Genomic DNA, 11,370 nt, shown 5'->3' with positions numbered 1-11,370 from the left:
AGGCCCGTAGGGCGCCCCCCGCCCTGCCCCGCCCCCACCCACTCCTCGCGAGGCGGCCGGACGGAGGCGCCCCCGCCCCACCCCCACCCCACCTCGGGGCACGGAGCGGGCGCGCGCGGGCCGGGAGCCGGGAGCGGGGAGCGGGGAGCCGGGAGCCGGGCGGCGGCGGCGCGGCCGGGCGGGTCCCGGGGCCGCGGGGCGCGTGGGAGCGAGCGCACGAGTCCCCGAGTCCCCGAGTCCCCGGGCGCCCGCCGCGCTCGCCCCGCCGCCGCCGCCAGCCGGGCCCCGCCCGCGCTCCGGCCCGAGTCGCCCCCCGGACCGTCGCGGAGGCCGCGGACCCCGGGAAGGAGGCCCCGGCGGACGGCTGCGGCCCCAGGTAACCGGCGCGGAGGACGGACGGACGGACGGACGGACGACTCCTCGCTCGCCCCAGAGCGCCCCCGGCGGCGGGGAGGGCGGCCCCGGAGGCGGCGCTGGGGGGGGCGGGGGGCGGGGCTCGCGGGGGTCCTGAAACCGCCGCGCGTTATTACCTGGTTAGCCTTTCCTCTAATGTCTTAAATAAGTTTTTTTTTTAGACAATGGAAAAAAAAAAAAAAACCAGCCTCCTGGATGACTGCAGGTTTAGAGATCTAATCCCGAAAGTTTTGCGTGGTGTGCGTATTTGCTTATGCATATTTATTAACCGGTTGACTCTTCAGCTAGTCAGAAAATTGGCCTTTAAAATATTCTTTGAGGGACATTACAAGTTCGCTGTTGCGTTCAGGCATCGTGTTATTTACCGGCTTAGTTAGCATCCGTCTGCCCGAAGTGGAACCGGAGCCCGTCCCTTGGCGACGGGCCTGGCGTGTGACACTCTTGCCCTCTAGTGCCTCACCAGCTTGGTAGCAGTTTGATGGCTGATATCAGGAGGATGTTACATAACGCAGGGGGACTGGGCCGGAGCTGGTACTGCCGCCACTTGTGAAGCCGAAAAGCCTGAGCCTGTGGTGGTGGATGCTGCTGTTTCGGCGTCTCTTAGATCTGCTGAAACTTCCTCTAGCATTTTCCGCGCCTTCGACTTTGATTCCAGGTAAGCGCATCTGTTTATTTACACTCTCCATTTAATAGCTCACTCATAAACGTCAGGGCTTTTAGTAAGAGAGAGCAACTTTGTTTTCAATTAATCTACGAATTTCAGGATTGAACGAGTGCCTGGTTTTATTCTTGTAGGAGAAATGGAACGATTTTAATTAAATTCAGTGAGACACAGAAATATTCTGGGGTAATTTTAAGGCTTCTCTTAAATAAAATTGAAGTATCGAGGAGATGATCCCTTATAATTGTTGAAGATCTCCACCAACAAGTTGTGATTATTCTGCAGCAGATTTGTTAAACAGAACACATGTCTTTTGCTTGATGGACTAGAAATTTGTAAGCAACGTTAGAGATTTAGACTATAACTACCCGTCTGTCTATACAATAATGATTCTCAGCAAATCTTTCTATTGTCTTGATGCAGTTCATTTTATAGATATTATTTGAGATTACACAGTTCACAAAATTACATGCAACTTGGAAAGAAATATTCAGCCTATGTATTGAATATAGAAGCTTTAAATTAAAGGCAAGTACATGTATCTTCCATTTAATATGTCCACTTTTTTTTTTTTTCCTCAAAAGAACCAAGTTAACGTTCTTTAAGAGGTTTACCTAGATCATCTTCCAACTAGTTCTTCTAATATCTGGAAACTCTTTAAGCTTCAAACCCATTTAAAGTTGAAATTTAATTCATATTCTTTATAAATACATTGAAGTACAGCAACATATATGATCTGGGAAGAGTTTTAAGGAAATCACTCCTAAGTAATGTAAATAGCTACATCTTCATAGTAGATTAAAATAAAAATCAAATATTGAGATACATGTGAAACTGATCTCCAGCTCTTTTCTTTGTCCTTAGAAAATATCATATTATCAACTATTGAACAATGCTGTTCACCACAGAGCAGAATGATAAGGAGCACAAACTCAAACATCTGATAGTCAGCTGAAGGGCATTTTTCCCTTTTTCTTCTACTATAGCTTCCTATTAATATTGTATTTGAGGAGATTTCAAAAATAAGTTTGAAAGAGACTCTTTTGAAAAATAGTACTGAACATGTCAAGAGATTTGCCCTAACAGAAGCTTGCTCTTTCGCTCTTTCTCCAGTTAACACAGTATCTACTATCTCTCATATTTTTACTGTTTTTCTTTATGGTCCTAGTGGTGAAATAGAAGGCATTTCTCTTTGTATAGTAGATATTACTATTAAACTGGTTACATGAGTTAATTTCTTCATAGTTTTTAGAATGAAAGCTTCTTAGGTTTCAGATAAAACAAGACTTTTATATCTTTCTAGAGACATTTGTTATAGTTTACTTCAGTTGAGTTATGGTATACCTTCTCTTTTAGTACAGTTTCTTGAGGAAAGTGTTATTTCAGAAGATTACAGCAAGTCTTAATTTGTGGTGTAACTGAAAGGTTTATTGAAAACAAAAATAGAATGGGAGAGATAGCCAGGCATTTGAGGTTCATTTTTCTGGACCAGATAGGACATATATTCAGTTCAATACTGAAGAAGTTATTATGAGCTAAAATCTAAATATTCAGTGGTCAACTGGCTTTTCTTTCAATTCAGGGAATCTTATATGACTTCCTTGAAACCTGGTTGAGTCACAACTGTTCTTTAGTGATTAGTGCCAACTTTTAAACCTAAATATGTATTTGTTGAGGTATATAATATATTCAAAGAAAGCCATATTTAAATATTTTGTGATGTGTATCCACTATAAAACCAGAGAAATAGGATTGTAATAAAAACACTATTCTCAACTAAATGAATGTCTTGGATTTATAATTGCTTAACAGGTTAGACAATAGGAAAAAACAGTGGAAGTTTGTTTTTCCTGTCCTGTGGCTTTGAAGATAAGCATTCACACGGACATGCATGAATTCTAAACACCTGTCCAGATTAGAGGATGCTACTAGGCCACAAAAGTAACAGCTTACAATAATAATGATAATTAGCCTGAACAGTGCTCAAAATTGTTTTATGACTGTTTTTTTTTCTTACGGTACACAATAATTAGTTGTAGAAAACCAATTGGGTTTTTTGTCTGTTTTTTGTTTTTATAAAAACTATATTCTTAGGTTCTCGGATGTCACAGTGACCTTCCTGTTACTCTAAACATTCTTCATCAATTGTATGTAAGTTCCATAACTAGAGAAACATTTGGGGTTTTCTACAATTAATGTGTATAACAGATTATTTCACAAAAATTTCCACAAATTACTGAGGGCTATAATTCTTGATTATCTATTGCTAAACTGCATCTCAGTGATAGGTATCATTTTACATACACTTCATTTTTAATTCTTTTCTTTGGTTACAATATTTGAGAATAACATGAAGTTAGATATGAATTTTGGACCTGGTTCTGTCATGAGAGATGTACTCTTGGACAACTCCCTTGCTAGCTCTGGGCCTTCCTTGGTCCCTTCCCTGGAAAATGACAATCTCAGCGATCCTTTCCTATCTTCTTTGTTGTTCAGCATTGTAGAAATTGTTCTGAAAAATAGGACAAATAGACATGAAAACAGTTAGGGAATAATACAAAACTTGTTGATGGGTACTGTTTTCTAGATACTTGGGAATAGATGCAAAAGTTTTTATTTTTTTTAAATATTTTATTTATTTATGCATGAGAGACATATATAGAGAGAGGCAGAGACACAGGCAGAGGGAGAAGCAGGCTCCATGCAGGGTGCCCAACGCGGGACTCGATCCCAGGTCTCCAGGATCCCACCCTGGGCCGAAGGCGGCGCTAAACCACTGAGCCACCGGGGGCTGCCCACATGCAAAAGTATTTAACATAAAAGTTAACACTCATAGAGTGATTACTTTGTACCAGGCACTGTTCTAAGTGCTCATATATTAATTTTTAGCTCACATAATCTTCAAAAAGATTATTTAAGGTAGATGCTTTAATTATTTCCATTGGACAATTGAGGAAACTGAGGCAATGAGAGGCTACTTACCTTTCTAAGATCATATACTTCTAAGTGGTAAAGATGGGATTCAGTTTGAGTCTGGCTCCCAACACACATGCCTTTAACCACCATATTACATTGTGTCTTTCTCGGTTTTCAAGTATTTGTGCTTGATACGCCTCTTGGTACAAAGGGGCAATTCACATACCACTTCAGTCGTTTCCATCATTTCCATCCTTATGTACTTCTACATACGAAATGATCATTTATTCATTCAAGAGATATTTACTCATCACCTAGTATCAGGTCAGGCTTATAGCAGTGCCCAAGACCGTTATCTGTGGTGCCTTCCCTAAGGAAGTATATACAGTCTAGTTTAGGTGATTTCTTTCTTCTCTCATGATATCCCGATTGGATTGACTGTCATTTGTTCAAAAAGATGCCTAAGGTAACAGAGGAAGAATTTGTCTAACTTCTTTGTTGATGCATTCATAGGATAGAGAGTAATCAAACCGAGACCTCAGACTTCCTAGGACTCCCTATCATATTTCTTCGTAGCCCCTCTCTGCTCATTTTACATAATCCTCTCTGCAGATTGGCTGCCTCTGCCTCTCTGATTCATATAACCTCCCCTAAAACATTAGACAAACACTGATCTGAAATTTCACTTATGGTCTAGGCAAACAGAGAGAGATTAGGTTAATACTGTTGTTCCCATGACTCTGAAGAATAAAAAATGACACAGGTCATGTTAGATCCCGAAAGCTGCATTGGCAGTAGTCACATGCCCTGCTATTAGGCATACATGATGCGTACATATGTTGTAGCTCAATTTAAGGGGATTTGGGAGACATTTCCTCCTTTAAATCATACAGGCAGAACAAACAAAGCAGTAGTAGAGTAGTTTTCTTGTCTTGCCTCACTGGGTGGCATAACACTGAGAGAGGTGGGGAGGGGGAGGATTGTTTCCTTGATAATTTCTAAATATAAAGAAGGAGAGAAAATTGCAATAGAAATTGGATGTATCAAACAAAGCCAGCGCCCCCAAGTGCAGCTATTTGCCCATCCATCCTAAAGAAAACCACTGTTCTAGAGACAATATATTCTTGGTCATACTCCACGCAAATCAGCATCTGACTTGCCTACCACAGCAAGGTTCAATTAACATGACACAGTTTCACACATTTCTTCCCAAAGAAGAGCATGTTCGTTGTCAATTTTTAATACTACTAAATTACTTTTAGCAAATTCATGTAATGTATTTGAAGCCTCCCAATGCATTTTTCAACACTATAAAATAAAGTTAATTTTGTGAAAGGAGAATGTTGTCAAGATCTTTTAAATATCTTTCATTTATGTTAGAACCTGAAGTTCTTTAGTTATTAATACTCATTTTCCAGATGGCAATCTTTTTTTCAACATTTCTTGTACTGCCAACTTCAACGTGATTCTATTCCATTTAGAAATTGATTTTTACTTTGGGATGATGGTGGGTGTTAGTGGAAGAGAAAAGATAGGTTACAGTGACAAGTAGGTGCTTCCCCTTACAGATATTGCCATATTTTACAAAATGAATATTTGTATATATTCAGTTCTTTACTATGTATATGGAATGGCTTATGATTCCAAAATATAATTTCTCTTCTGCCTTTTGTTAGTGGTATATAATTAAATAATGGCTAATGCTCCCTTGGTGGAAAACAGATGTTTTCCTTTTTAAAAACATAGATGGATTACAAAACAACTCTAGGCATGCCAAATTCTGAAAAATATCAGAATGGGATAAATAGGCATTTGAGTAAGATTCAGTGAAAGGTACATTCTGGATGTGCCTCGCTGTGTCTGTGGTCAAGGTGGTCATTGCCATTCACAGTGTTTATATTATCACCCTCACTATTATTTGAGGCCAATGTGACTAGTGGAGATATCCATTCTCAGAAGATGGTCTGACTTAATTACTGTCCTAGTTTGTGAAGACAGCTGCTATTTGCAAAATTTAGTACAGACTCTCTTTTCACTCATTTAACAATATTCAGTGGGATGTTCTTAGTTCAAGCACTGTATTGATATCAAGAATATAGAGGTGAACAAGGCAGGTCCTTACAGATGCTTCCAATCACAGAAATATTACACAGAAAACCACATGACTAATTATAACTATGGAATGTGCTGCAGAGGTAAAGTAGATGGTGATGTGAGAGTGTATAAAAAGAGAGACCCAACAGATCTGGGGAATCAAAGGAGGCTTTTGTGAGGCAGGAACCTTTATGATTAGAGCTGTAGGATTTAGAGGATGCAGACAGATGAAGAAATGGGAGAAAACTTCCAGAGAAAATTTGGAAGTCCTTCCAAAGAGGACAGCATTTGAGGAGACCCTGAGTCAGAAAAGAGGTTATTGCTTTTGGGGAACAGAAAAAGAACTCATTTGCCTGGAACTTAAAGGGGAGCACACCATTGAATCAGGCCTGAGATGTAAGAGTGAGAAGCATTCCTCACAGTGAATCTTGTAGGGCCTGTATAGGAATTTGCATTTTAATGAGTAAGTGAAATAGGCAGCCATTGATATGTTTTCTGCTGGGAAGAAACAATCTGATTTGCACTTTGATGCTGGACTGAGAAAAGTAGAAAAGGAGCCCAGAGTGTTTATGATGAAGCTAATTTTTGCAATAGTTCAAGTGAGAGGGATGTTGCCTAGGAAAGAGCAGTGTGCTGAACAGGGGAGGTGAGTTTTGGGAAATGGAAATGAGAGGACTTGGGTTTATTTAAATAAGCACAAGTGAGGAAAAGGAAGGTGTCAAGGATGAACCACTATATGGTCGTGGGAAGATGAAGGGTTTTACAAAATAGACCATACATTCCATTTAAGACAGGTTGAGTTTTCTTGTGATATGAATCCAGTGGAGCTCAACAGTGGCTGGCATATAATAACACAGTTACTGTGAGTTGTTGTTGTTATTATATCAAGTTGATAGTTCAATTTGCAATCCTAGAGCTCAGAGGAAGGAGGTTGGACTTACAAATAGACATTTGGAATTTACTGAAGCATAGATGGTAGTAAAAGCCAGTGAGTGTGTGATCTGATCTAGGGTAATGGGGAGGAATGAGAAGAAGCCCAGGGATGGACATGATGCTGGATTATGCCTCTGATTGAGTCTCTTCCTCTGGTCTGACTTTAACTTCCTGCATCAAAGGTGGAGTTCCTTCACTTCCCACAATTCTGCTTACACTGGAATGCTTGTACCTGTCCATTTAAAACTCTTAGTGAATTTTTATTGGCCGTCTTCAGGATATTTCCCATTTCCTATGTTGGTTATATCTTCTTCATCATTATCATCATGTCAGGTAACGTATAGTATATACATTCTATGTGCCACTTTCTAAGAGCTCTTTATAGTTTATCTCATAATCCTCATTAAAACCCTATTAATAAGTACCACAAGTATCGCCCATTTTCATATGCAGAAACTGCAGTATCTGAAGATAATAGCTACCAACATGTCCTAGCATGAAAAGTGTGTGTTGCAGTTGCTGCCTTGGGTGCGTGGTATCTTCACTGCAGGCTGTCGAGTTCCAATTTCATTTCAACCACTATGAGCTGTGGTATCTTGGGCAGGCTACTGCTTTTAAAACCCAATACTATGATGGCATGTCAAAAGTGTTTGCTAATTTATGTGTGTTGCTCTTGTTGTTATTCTACCTTCCCATATGATGTTACCTCCTTCACTGTGCCTTCTAGGAAATCCTGATGAAGTGGTGACGTTTATAACCATCCCAACCTTGCACCTTACCTGTATCTACTCTGACTGTTCCCAAATACCTACATGGTTTATTGACTTTATATTTAATTTGCACTTCCTTGGTCGTTCAGCATATCCCTCATCATAGGTATCCAAATGTAAGCACAGCCGTCAGCTCTATACTTATAGTAAAGATAGTTGTGTCCTTGGAACTCTGTGATACGCAGGCCAGTGTATCTGTTTGTCAGTCATTCAGAGAACCTAGCAAACCATGCAAAGTCGATAATTTTCAATCTATATTGGTGAGAGCACTTCAAGAATATAATCATCACTATACCCAAGTGTTTGCCTGTTGTTCTTGTTGGCCATTAAAAATGTTTTTATCCTGTTTCTTGTCTGAAAGTTTCCTGGGAATGGCACAAACTCTATACCCTTGGAAATTTCAATCTAACAAGAAAGAGACATTAAACAAATCATGTTGCTAATAATATTTAGTAAGAGTTGTGTTAAAAGCCTGAAATAAAATGTAATTATAATTAGATTACAACATGGTCTAAAGGGGGAGGAGTAGACTTGGTCAGAAAAGGCTTTCTTGAGGAATTAAGTGTGTGTAGCATATCCAGATTTGCTAATGACCCATTTATTTCAAATGTTTCCTTGCCTTTTTATTTGTCAATATCCAGCTATTTTACAGAACACTGTCATTTTGCTATCTCCTTCTGCATCATTCAGTCACCTATCTGAACCTTAGGTGAACATCATTAGCTCAAGCCAATTTCCACTCTAAGCTGGTGTGTTTCTATCACTGGCACTTTTATTCTTCTAGCCCCCAAGCCTGCCTAGTCCCTCAAGCATATCAATAATCACTTCCTTTTTGTTTTTCTCCTGTATCTCCATTTTCATTCTCCCTAATAACCACCTTAGTCTGGACTCACACCATTCCCCACCTGGATTGTGAAGCAGCCCCTTAGCTGGGACGGTCCTGATTCCACCTGTACAATGTAGCATATACTTTCTCTGTTCATATGACTGCTCTTTGTCCAATTTGGGTGCCTCTGCTGCCCTAATCATCTGTAAACATGATTTTTATTGTCTCTCTTATATTTGGATTCATCTAGTGCTATTTCCAAGTCTAAACTTTTGTGCTTCACAATCACTTCCAAGGACATTCATTAATCTGCAGGACTCCTTGAATGAAATATCATTTCCATTTTCAACCCAACACATAGTATCATATTAGTCTCACTCTCAGATAAACATACTGTAACCCTTTCATTTCTTCAACCTTGCCAGGTATTTTTGCCGACACTTTCATCCCACTCTCATATCCAAATCTTTCCCATTGTCTCATGTCCCCATCAAGCACCATGTCTCTTAGAAACTGTTTCCCTAAATTTCATTAACCTTTTATTCATTGTTAATCTTTGTTTTGAAACTTGTGACAAACATAGTCTGTACCACATAAACCACTATTACGTACAACATAGTGTGGCTGTTGTTTCACAAGTCATTTCCCCCAGCAGAGACCATGCTTCTGCAAGCAAGGATCACTCTTAATATTACCTCTGTGATGTCCTCTGCACCTGATGTAGCACTTACCCCAAACTGGGTATTCAACACAACACCTGATGACAGATCTCAGAATAATTAATTGATGGGTATCTTTGTGGGTGAAGATTTAATATCTACCATAGTGGCTTCTTTTATCCTATGTTAGTATGGTATGATTATATTTTCCTAGTATTAAGTAAAACAGAGACATTAAATCCAGCTAATGTATAGATAATTATAATCATATTAACAGTGATTTATAACCTCAAAAATAAGTTATGACATTAGAATAAAGTGGAAGTGTCAAATTAACTTGTAAGGTTAATATTCCATTGTAATTTACTAATTCCACAAGTAGTCACTGGGTGCTTACTGTATGCCTGGCACTAGGGACTTAATGATAGAGGGCTTCTCTCTAGCCTCTTAGAGTTTACAGTTAGATAAGAGAGACTGACAGACTGACCTTAAAATCTTACCTACAATAGTGTCATGAATTACAAAGAAGATATCATTTCTACAGTGGCCATGTGTAACTGCTGGTCTTACCAACTTTAGAAGGTTAGCTCCATCTGAGAAGTTTTCACTGGGGAACTGTGTAGAGGAACTTCATTCTCCACATGTACCTGTCTTCCTAGTGATCCCCACCGGTGAAGGGCTCGGGAGAAGTTGCTATAGTGCCATCCCATGCAGAGGGAGTGACTGCATCAGTTCAGTCCATTCTGACATTTTTGGAGCTAATAGACATACAGAGAATGGGAAGGAGTTGGTGGTGGATGAGGTTGCACTAAGAATATTAACTTTTGAGAATCTATACCAGAGACTAAATTTGGCTACAGAGAAGTGTGCTGTCAAAAGAAGGTTTTTTTTTTTTATAAATTAATTTTTATTGGTGTTCAATTTACCAACATACAGAATAACACTCAGTGCTCATCCCATCAAGTGTCCCCCTCCGTGCCCGTCACCCATTCACCCCCACCCCCCGCCCTCCTCCCCTTCCACCACCCCTAGTTCATTTCCCAGAGTTAGAAGTCTTTATGTTCTGTGTCCCTTTCTGATATCTCCCACATGTCAAAAGAAGGTTTGAAGAAAACCTAGGGAATCTTAATGTATCCATTTAAATATCTTCGACCAAATCCTACCCTCAGAGATATACGCTGGAATTCCCTTGGCTTCAGGAGGAAAATTGAAGAGTTTAATAGAAAAGAGAGGACTTTCAGTATTTCATACCTGCTAATGGAGAGGGTAGCTAATATCCATCCTAAATAGTGAGAGCAAGTACTCCTCACCACTTTGCCTCATCACAGATAAGATTAATTTGAGTTACATTGCCTTTCATTTCTGACAATATGAACAAACCATGAAACACTGCTCTCTGAAATGCAAAATGTGGTAATACATTTTGTATCCAGTCAAAAACACTTCACAGCTAAAACTGAAACAGAGACATAGAAAGATATGAGATTTTATATCCTGCCATTATACTCCAGAATATTATATTACTCATAAACATGTACATAACTTTTTAAGTGCAATTACCTTTCAAAATGAAATAACTACAATTACAATCGAAATTCTCAGTTGTCCCAGTAATTTTGATTTGCTTAAATAACACCTACATCTATGCTAGATTGTTTAAAAGAGTAGAATGTTACTGTTTATGTTAGATTTATTTTCAAGGATGCCAGGTCACTTGATGCCTTTTCACTTGACAGGGTGGTGGTATACCACAGACCCCCATGCCATACTAAGTTCTCTGCCTCCTTTCTTTGCAGCGTCCCTCAGACTTGTCACTTCCCACATTCTCCCTGACCTATGATCACTAACAGTTTATGATTGGATTGTGAGAAATCAGCCTGCACTGGCTTGCCAGCCTTGATTCTTTTAATGGTGCTCTAGGCTATCTTCCACGTTATTGATTAGTTCATTTTCCTGAAAAATCTCACCCTTACCACATTATTCCCTAAATCAGGAAAGTATAATGGCTCCCTGTTGGTTTTCTCAACCATGAACTTCTACGCTATCAAATCTCTCCATAATCTAAGGTACCCATACTTTGTAAAATTTATGTTTAGG

General features: G+C 39.6%; 1 protein-coding gene across 1 annotated transcript in view; it reads left to right on the top strand.

The window, feature by feature from the left end:
* Positions 1-931: 931 nt before the first annotated feature.
* Positions 932-11,370, top strand: part of LOC129521110 (bifunctional heparan sulfate N-deacetylase/N-sulfotransferase 3) — a 160,427-nt gene continuing 149,988 nt past the window's right edge. The window contains exon 1 of the mRNA XM_055342329.1: positions 932-1,069. The gene's annotated coding sequence lies outside the window, so the exon portion shown is untranslated. The remainder of the gene's footprint in view (positions 1,070-11,370) is intronic.

The sequence above is a fragment of the Nyctereutes procyonoides genome, unplaced genomic scaffold (genome assembly GCF_905146905.1).
Source record: "Nyctereutes procyonoides isolate TBG_1078 unplaced genomic scaffold, NYPRO_anot_genome, whole genome shotgun sequence".
NCBI lineage: Eukaryota > Metazoa > Chordata > Mammalia > Carnivora > Canidae > Nyctereutes > Nyctereutes procyonoides.
This window is presented reverse-complemented; position numbering and strand designations above follow the sequence as displayed.